The following is an 8,924-nucleotide window of genomic DNA, read 5'->3' on the forward strand; positions in this document are numbered from 1 at the left end:
GCAGGGGCTCAGCTGGGGAAGATCTGGAGTAAATCCCCTCAACTTGGGTGCTTCACACCAGAATGCTTTTTGAGGGCTCTGCATCCCCACTCATATCAGGGAGCTTTCATTCCTAAGATCAAAAGTAGAAGTCTCTACATCCAATGCCTGTAGTTAAGAAGAGGGCAGGAGAGGGTCAGGCCCCTGACTGCCCGCTGCCTCCATCAGACTCCATGCCGGTCACACCGAAGACCCTCAATCAAAGTTATTTAAGAAATGAATGATTCGATCAAGTCCACAGTTCACAGACTTCTGGTGGAAGTGCACATTGGTACAACCTCTAGGAGGGGAACTGGGCCATGGCTCACAAAACGATCAAATAGATGCTTTGCCCCATTGATCTGTTTCTTGGAATTTATTTTACAGATATACCTACACAGGTACAATATGCTATGTATACACGTTTATTTATTTCAGTTTTGTTTATACCAGAAGAAAATTGGAAACAATCTAATGTTTCCCAAGAGAAGACGAGTTAAATAGTTTATGGAGCGACCAAAGAATGAAATATTACCCAGCTGATTTTTGAAAGAAAAATGTGGTGTTCTTTATAAACTAATATGGAGACATTTTCAAAAAATGAAGTGAAAAAAAGCAAAGTACAGAACAATATGTACAGTATATTACCTTTTCTATGTGAAAGCAAGAAAGATAAATTCTATATTTATATTTGCTCCATTTGCTTTTTAAACTCCCCCCACACACTAAAACAGAATAAAATGGTTACCTATTTGGGGCAGGATGAGGTAGATGGGAGATGGAGGCCAAGTGAGTGAAAGCTTTTTCACCTTTGCCTTTACTGTTTTGCATTTTGAACATGTGGATGTGTTGCTATTTAAAACATAATACATTTGTCTGCAGCCATGCCACCCTGAACAAGCCCGATCTCGTCTGATCTTGGAAGCTAAGCAGGGTCGGGCCTGGTTAATACTTGGATGGGAGACCACCTAGGAAATTCAAGTGCTGTAGGCGTTTAAAAAAAAAAAAAATTCACGTTAAAACATGATACATTTTTTCTTAAATGTCAAGTCAGGGAGGAGGCGCCAGGGGTCCTAGGCCTAAGAACAGCATGGGTAGAGGTGGAGGAGCACTGTAGCCTGACAGTACAGCACTGTAGTGTCCTCTTGAGATCTCACAGTCTTACATATAAGAGTCACAGAAGGTGCCTGCTCTGACACACATCAGTCAGTTGACTTGGAGGTAACCAAAGGACAGGTGAAGGCCCAGGAGCAAATTTTACGAACTCTTTTAGGACATCCCTGTTACTCAGGATTTGGAATATTATAGTTACAGAACATGACATTCTTATAGTTATTAAAATATGACTAATTATTTATATATACTGACAATTGTTAACAGTCACACAAACGATTTCATCGCATTCAAAAGCAAAAGAGATGATATTGAAGGTGCCGTGTGTTTGTGCATAAATACAGTGTGGGTATGTGGAGGTTTTTTAAAGATAATTTTAAATATATTTCTAGCCCTATGACTCTCCTTGCCTCTGGGGCTTCTATGCCATGGGTCTTGGTGCTTCAAGGAAAGGTCGGCTCCAAAAAAAGTAAAGTCACGACAGATTTTGTTGTGACAAGAAGCCTGAAAGCCCAGCATTATTCAGAAAGAAGAGGACCTAGATTTGTTTTTAGCCTTGTCAGGAATGAAGACTGAAAGACCCAGATGACAGAATTTCTTCAGTGGTCATGGAGCGAGAGGACGGAGAGAGACAAGGATGGTGATGTCTTCATTTTTTTTTTGTACTTCTCTGGAAGATGTAGGCAGTTTAGAAACATCCAGATAGGTATGGAAGAGGCGAGGAACAAGACATAGCAGTCAATGAGAGTTCCCACAACAAGGCAAAAATAAGACAGGCAGCATGTATACCAAAGAAACAAAATTACCCTGGTAGACTGTTCAAACTATCGCCTCAGGCTAAGCTTGACAGATTAGACTAAAGGAAGTCTCTTCCGGGACTCCCCACCTCCCATAGGAAGGGGCCTCATAAGGGAAAACATATCAGTCATAGGTAAAATAAGGAAATCACTTTTTTCTGCACATCTGGGTGTGATAAGAGTAATCTATAACTCATTAAATGTCTTTATGAGTACATACATACCTATATAAGTGTATATACCTGTATTTTCTAAAAGGCCATCTAATGCCTTACAACTGAGTGCTCCATTCAAAAGAAGAATTGAATGTTGTCTAATTTTTAGAAAAAATTTCTCCCTAATTAAGAATTGCCCAGGGAAGCCTCTGATAGTACTTTTCTATTTTCAAAACATTGACCACCTGGTCATGTCTCCTGATAAAATATAGCCCTATGATATGCTCGCCCTTTCAACCTGGAAAAGCTGTTTCTGTCGTCTCCATGAAACTTCTTCCCACCCCTTCCCAGTGTAAAATTTCCCACCCTTGGGGCCAACAATACCCATATACCCAAAGACAAATGAATAGGATCACTCAACTTACTGTTTACCTTTTCCACCAAACGCTACACTATTGCTAGACAGAGATATGGCGGCTCACCAAACCTCACTGCAGATCAATAATAACAGAGAGAAGAAAACAGGATGGATAGACAGCTTAGATCACCATGTTGTCATTTTGGGGGAATGGGGGTGGAGGAAGTTTGCTTTTTCAAAGTAAGTGCATGTATTGTACATCTGAGAAGCAATTCACAACAAAACAAAGCAGAAATGTCTTTTTAAAATAGGCTTTTGTCAATATTAAGCAATCGATAAGTATTTATGGGTCTCTCTACCAAATGGAGGAGGCAGACAACCCCAGAACCCCAGGCAGGATCTGCCCATGGCTCAGATCTCAGGAGGACTCATGTGTTCACCCCCAAGAGACCAATTATCAGGAAGCACAGTGGGCAACTCTCAAGGTACCGAAAACTAGAGGTAGATCCTAACGTGGATACTGAATGGGCGGGTCAAAGCCAGGAGATCTTAATAGGAGAAATAGGATGATGGAGAGAGAAAATAGAGTAGTCCTTAAGAGGAAATGGAGATGAAGGTGAAGGGGGTAGAGGCAAGGGTACAGAGCAGGTCAAGGAGAGTTTGGGATGAACTTCACAAATATTGGCCCATGGTCTTTTTGCTGCGTTTTTGCCTGAGTCAGTTCTCCTGCCTGTGTTGGGACAGGAACTGCCATGAACCTGATGATGCCACACTTTTACAGATTAGGGAGACACAGACATTGACCTGAAGGGTAAAAGCTAACTATGGAGGGTAGCACATGCACAGTATCAGGAGAGGGGCACAGATGATGACTTCCCAGAAGGAAGGAGCATTGACTAGGGAGTCCAGGGAAGACTTTGTGACTGTGAGACTTGGGCGAGGCTGGAAAGATGGGAGCCAGTGGTCATGCTGCAACACTGCTTCTCATGACCTAGAGAAAACCAGATGCTGGTCTACGTAACCTCAGCCAAACTCAGACCACCTTTGTCCTCTGACATCCCTCCCACAAAGTGGTCCAAACCTGCTCTGTCCAATAAGGTAGCTACTGGCCACATATGCTGTTAAAATTAAAATTGCAATATATAGTGACAGAAGGAAATTTAACTTTGGGTGGTGTACACACAACGCAATAGACATAGTATGTATTATTGAATTGCACGCTTGAAACTTATATAATTTTATTAACCATTGTCACCCAAATGAATTTAACAAAAATTTTTAAAAACATAAATAAATAAGTAAGTATATAAATAAATAGATGATAGATAGATAGATAGATAGATAGATAGATAGATAGATAGATAAAATGAAATAAGATTTAAAATATAATTCCACATGTGGCTAGTTGCTACAGATAACACAGAGAGTGGACATTTCCATAATTACAGAAAGTTCTGTTGGACAGTGCTTGTCCAAAAGAATATCTAGCTATCAATGACAATCCAGTAATATCAGTTTGGGCTCAGAGAATATGGAAACTTTGGGTCGAGGATATATAAAAGTAATTTTCATGTAAAAATTGTGAAGTAAATGATTTAAATTGCTGAATAATTAACCCAAAAGATTGTCTCAAGAAGTTTCAAGTCTAAAACTCATGTGTTAGCAAATTCAAGTAGTACCTAAGATTCCTTCAAAAAATGTAAAGGATTTTATTAATTTTTCTTCATTCTTTCCTACTAACGTATCTGACAAATATGGACGGGTGGAGGGAAGCACTCTCTGAATGGTTTACAGGAATCACAAAAATAACAGCTCAATCACCATAGAAATTTTGAAAATTTCTGCTTTTTTGTCTCTGCCCGCACAGTCTTTGTGTGGAGAATACAGTTGTTAATTTGTAAATGGTTTGTGATATTTGATTGACCTCTGGGGTGGTCTGTAGACATTGTCCGTATTAGCAATCATAAATGTTTGGATAGAGATCTGTGTGGGTTTATGTTTAAAGCAGACAGGGCCATACTACGGCCTCAAGTAAAGATCTGGAATGTACTTGTCACATTTTGCATTCATAAATCAGCCAAAAAGGTTGCAAAACTTTCACCTTGAAGTTGGCACAACATGAGGAGAATAATAAATGGTCACATGACTACTTAGAAAGCCACCTGAAGCTCATCAACAACATCAGAAACCCACCCTTCAAAGGACAGCCCCATTGATCTCAGCAAAGAAGAAAAAGCAAAGAAAAACAAAAACAAAAACAAATCTTTCACTCCATCGTTTGCTGACTTCCTTTATAAAAAAAAAAAAATAGTAATAATTTGCCCAGTGACATGGTGGTAATATATTATGTCCTCAGTTTCCTTACAGGACTCTCCTTTAGCCCCTCAATCATTAGATCTCTGACTAGTGTGTGTTTCTTCCATGAATGAAAGATTTATCTTTTTGAATATGATTCTCTCCCCTTGTCATGAAGATACAGAATAGTGATTGATTATGAACTCTGGGATCTGGGTGGCTGGTTCTCTTTTTGTTGTAGTTCCCCAGTGCAGGGGGAGGTGGAAACAGTAAAATATGGAGACATTCACTTGGATTTTTCCACAGGAAGATGGTTATTATCACTAGCACTTTTTAATTGTTTGCCATGTGCTCAGCACTATGCATGTGTGTTATTTGAGCTTCATGATAATTCTATGAGGAGATGCACTATTATCCACATTTGGGAAAGGAGGAAACTGAAGCACAAAGGGGTGAAATACCCAAAGTCATCCACATGACAGAGCTAAGACTCAAACCAGGTCTATAGGATGCCACGCCACACCTGGGCTCTTGCCTGCCAAATTGTACTGATCTCAGTGAAGATGGGAGATATTCTCCTCCTAGAGAAGAGGAAAGGAAGAGAAGAAAGGAATGTAAGCCAAGCTGGATGCTCTCAAGGAGGTATCTGAGAAGGAGACTGGATCGTTGAGACCAGCACTCTTTACATGTCAGTAGAGATGATGCTCACTAGAGCTTTGGGAGGTTTCCTATAATTATATAACTTATCAATAGTTCACATTTGTTTAACCTTTTATCTATTACTCTACTGCATAGAGAAACCAAAAGGGAAATTTTAAATGTTTTTCAATTACAGTTGACATACAATATTATATTAGTTTCAGGTATAAAACACAGTGATTAGACATTTATGTAACTTATGAAGTGATCACCCTAATAAATTCAAAAGGGATTTTGTATTGTTTTGAAGGTAATAGGATGGGAGAAGGAAAGTAGGCTGCATTTTGCACTGGGATTTCATAAAGGGAAGGTGGGCCACGAGCCAGGGGCCTGCAGGTAAAGAAGGACTGGACCCCTCAGAAAGTCCTGAGAGAATAGGGAAGCCGTGTGGACTCTGCTTCCCCAGGATATAAGTCTGAGTCGAGTGGGTTTACAATAGAGCCTGTGTCTGACATATCAAGTTAACTTTGGTTGATTGGTTAATCTCCTTACCTAACTTGTTGATGTCTGAAATACCACTGTTAAGGCTTGGCATTTAGTTTAAGACTTTGCTTCCTATTAAAATGAATATGTGGCGGGTGGAGTAATAAGAGTTTAGGCCAGGAATAGTAAAAAGACTATCTGGTAAGCAGTCTGTCAGTAAACAGGAAGATCTAGGTTAAAATAAACCTGGGTACAAATGTTGACTCTGCTGCTTAACCAATTTCCAATTTGGTGAAGATTATTTAGTTTTTCAGGGCTCGATACTCTCAACTGTAGCTAGGATTCTATCCATACTTCATCATTTTACCATGAGAATCAAAGATCTAATATATTGAAATTGCCTGGTCTATCGTAGATGCTCTTATTGTTTGGGCAAGAGAAGAAATATGCATTAATTGAAAACTCTGCTATGTGCTGTATCCTCTCACAGAAGATTTTTTTCCTGTAATTTTCACAACATCTTGTTTTACCAGGAAGGATGAAGGATTAGAGAGGTTGAATAATTTGCCTAGGATCATATAGTTCATCAGTGGTAGAATCAAAATTCAAACCCATATTTTGACATTTAGTTGAGGGCTCCTTCCACGTTAGCATATTATCTCTCAAAAAAGGAAAAGGTCTATGCCATTGATCTTACCACACTACACCACTGAGGCAGCCATCTTTCCTACCTCAGTGGAGAAGAGATTCTACCTCAGAAAAGTCAGATGAATTCCCTTGTCATGCAGAGTAGATGATCTCTTGAGTTTCTCTTCATCTCACAAAACCTCTGCTCCATGCCAAGCAGGACTTTCGTATTGATTATGTTATTACAGGATAATAAGCAGATCCATGAAGCAAGCACCAGAACTAATTGGGCCTGGTCTGCTATAGATTCAAGTTTTCTGGCTGAACAACTTGTGAATTGAATTAAAGCAAAGATATGGGACATTTCTGGCTTCTTTGGGTCTCGGGCATTGGTGTGTTCTTTGAGATCCTTCTCTGGACATTCTGAGTCATCAACCAAATTGCTGAAATGCCCAGTACACATTGCAATGAACTTTTCTGCTGATACAAAGGGGAGAAAGGAAGGATGGGGAGCAATAATAAGGTAGAGAAGGAGGGAGAAGGAAATTAATATTCATTTGATGCCAACTATATGCTAGGTACTGCATTAGGTGCTTTATATTTTTTATTTTATGGTACCATCTGCAGCAACTTTTATTATAGCCTTTATACACAGTGAGCAAGTTAGAAATAGGTATTTCGAATTTAGCCTGTGCTCTTGTCAAATGAGTCCACTTTTGTCAAATACTTTATGAAATAGAGGATGGCATAGGGGCTCAGAATGATTTTTAGCTGCAATTCAGACAGGTTTGACAACCTGGAAAGCGAGGCTGGCTGGAGCCTTTTTATAATAAATCTGAGGAGCAACCCTGGCAGAGAACTAATGCTAAGTGAGTTGAGGGAACACAAGTCACATGAACACTGAGTAGCTAAGATTCGTTCCTCACGTCTTTCTTATTAAAAGAACCCATACACATATTGGTGGGAGTACCAGTATGTCTAGCTGAACATTTGAGTCCCTAGCTTTCCTTGAAGGTGGTAGTACACACATTACTGAGTTCTGCATAGACATTCAGGGAGCTTCCGCTTTCCAAATAAAAGGGAGGGATGGAGGTAGTACCACTCTTCTTTGTTCCATCTTCATTCTGCTCTAAATATGAATGTGATGTCTGATCTTATGACCATTTGGCAACAGTATGAAGGAAGAAGACCAAGCAGGACCAAGGGGTTGGGAGAAGAGATGGCCTGACATTACTGCTCTCCTCATCTGCACCAACAACCAACTACCTCCAGACTTTTGTTACATGACAATATTGCATCCCTGTTATTGGTTTTTCTCTCACCTAATGTCAAGCACATTATGAACTGATATACCCAGGAATAAAGCCTTCCTTCTGTGAGGAAGGAGGTTCTCATATAATATTGGTCTGATGCTCTGTCTTGTCTCCCTTTCCACACTGGACCATTGCCAAAGTACTGAGAAAAGTGGGAGGCCCGTGGACAAAGTAAAAATTAGCAGAGCTCCTTCCCTGCAAACACTGCACCCCTCTAACTATTTAACTCAAAAGAAGGAGAATGTGGCACGAGTTAGAGCTCTTTAGGTTCAAAGTGATAGAAAATGTACACAAACTGGTTTGAGCAAAATGAGGAACCAACTGGCTCACATAATTGTCAATTTAGGGTGTGGCAGGCTTCAGGCACACTGAAATCAGGGGCTCAAACTATGTCATCAGGCCTGGATTTGTCTGGATTTCTCTACTTTGCTCTACTTTTCTCTTTTTGGCATCGTTCTGGGAAAGATTTGTTCTTCATTGCAGCCTACTAGTTCCAGTCTTACATTCTCAAAACTCAAAATCTTGCAAACAGAAACATGCCTTTTCTGATCATGCCACAAAAAGTTGGGTTTCATTTGCCTGACTTGGGTCATGTCCCCACCTCTGGAACTGGGGCAGGAAGTGGGAGAATCTGGCCTACCCAAACTACATGGACTGATAATGGGCATGGAGTGCTTTCCCAAGGAAAATCTATTCCCAAAAGCATAAGGGAGTCTTGACAGGCAAAAGGAATGCTGTCACTACTGAGATGCTCTTCCCAGCCCTATTACTTGACATTAAAAAGGCTGAACCCCCAGGAAACCCCATAATTCAGCTATGGCGGGAACAGTGATGTGCCCTGAATATAGAAACACCAGAAAATTTAAGACAGATACTTCAGACAGCAGTGTGTCAGAAATAGAGCTTCCGGGGGAGCACATTTGGGACATTACCCAGGGATGTTACCACAGTCCGATGTCTTTTACCTGTAGAGTTTAAAGCCTGTGTTATTGTCTGTTATTGTCATTCATTTGTCCCCAAAGGCTAGTAAGAGCAATGAATTAGACCATCACCCAACGACTACTAAGTGCCTCCACCATGAATAGGGAAGTTAGTAGGTTAGGTAATTGTGAGGGAATCAAAGACT

At 40.2% G+C, this 8,924-nt stretch overlaps 1 pseudogene; it reads left to right on the plus strand.

The window, feature by feature from the left end:
- Positions 1–892: 892 nt before the first annotated feature.
- LOC112470542 lies at positions 893–1,011 on the plus strand (annotated as a pseudogene).
- Positions 1,012–8,924: the final 7,913 nt, after the last annotated feature.

This window comes from Pteropus alecto, unplaced genomic scaffold (assembly GCF_000325575.1).
Source record: "Pteropus alecto unplaced genomic scaffold, ASM32557v1 scaffold3, whole genome shotgun sequence".
Classification (NCBI taxonomy): domain Eukaryota; kingdom Metazoa; phylum Chordata; class Mammalia; order Chiroptera; family Pteropodidae; genus Pteropus; species Pteropus alecto.